The sequence below is a fragment of the Pangasianodon hypophthalmus genome, chromosome 21, assembly GCF_027358585.1.
Source record: "Pangasianodon hypophthalmus isolate fPanHyp1 chromosome 21, fPanHyp1.pri, whole genome shotgun sequence".
NCBI classification, from domain to species: Eukaryota; Metazoa; Chordata; class Actinopteri; order Siluriformes; family Pangasiidae; genus Pangasianodon; species Pangasianodon hypophthalmus.
In genome coordinates, this window is record NC_069730.1 from 2,100,729 (window position 1) to 2,101,777 (window position 1,049).

A 1,049-nucleotide genomic window follows, 5' to 3' on the forward strand; every position below is an offset into this window, starting at 1 on the left:
CCATCCGTGGCCGGGAGCCAAAAGAGTAAAATTGGCCGTGCTGTCTGGGTGGGAGGGGCTTACTCTCTTTTTTCTGTCAATCAGAGCGACACTGGCCAATCCTGGGCATCTGTGAGGTCATGTATGTTGAAGAGGGCTGATAGCGCTTTCCTCCGAGTGTGTTACGCCGCCCTGTGGCGCAGAATGAGCAGCAGTCTCACGTCACGTGTGTCGGAGGAAGCGCATGTTAGCCTTCGGCCTCTCCGGCTGGTAGTGGTCATGTGATAGGAGAGACTACGACTAAATTAGGGAGAAAATCAGGGGAGAAAAAAAACTAATAATAATAATAATAGTAATCAGCCTGTTTTTAGATGCTTGTCCTCATTATTTGTCTTAAGATTTATTATTTTTTTTTTAAATTCAGGATTCTTTCTAGAAATAAATGTTTAAAGTTATAAAAAATATCTATCTGCCAATAGAAAAAGACTGTTTCAAGCTTGAGATTAGGAACACAATGTCTAGAAATAGGTTTAATAATCAGCTATTTGGATTTATTGTAATCTTTTAATAAGAAATACTAGATAAATTTGAATTATTATATTTATATATCATTAATTATAAATTATAATTATATAATATATATTATTATATTTTAAGATATTTTCTCGCTTGCAAAGATGTCTTTTTTTGCCATGTGGTGCTTTTTTTTAACCTACTGACCAATCGGGCATGCAAGAACGACAAATATTAGAGACTATACTCTCTCTCTCTCTCTCTCTCTCTCTCTCTCTCTCTCTCTCTCTCTCTCTTTCTCTTTCTCTCTCACATCCACTTCGAGAACTGACTGTTCACTTGCTTCCTAATACATCCCACCCCTAGACAGGTGCTATTGTAACGAGATAAACAATGTTATTCACTTCACCTGTCAGTGGTTTTAATGGTGTGGCTGATCTGTGTGTGTGTGTGTGTGTATATATATAAAATTCTTTTTGTTTGTGGTTCCATTAGTCGTTTGCGCATATAGAACCCATTTTTTCTGTTCACATAATTAGCAGAACATAAAAACAGAT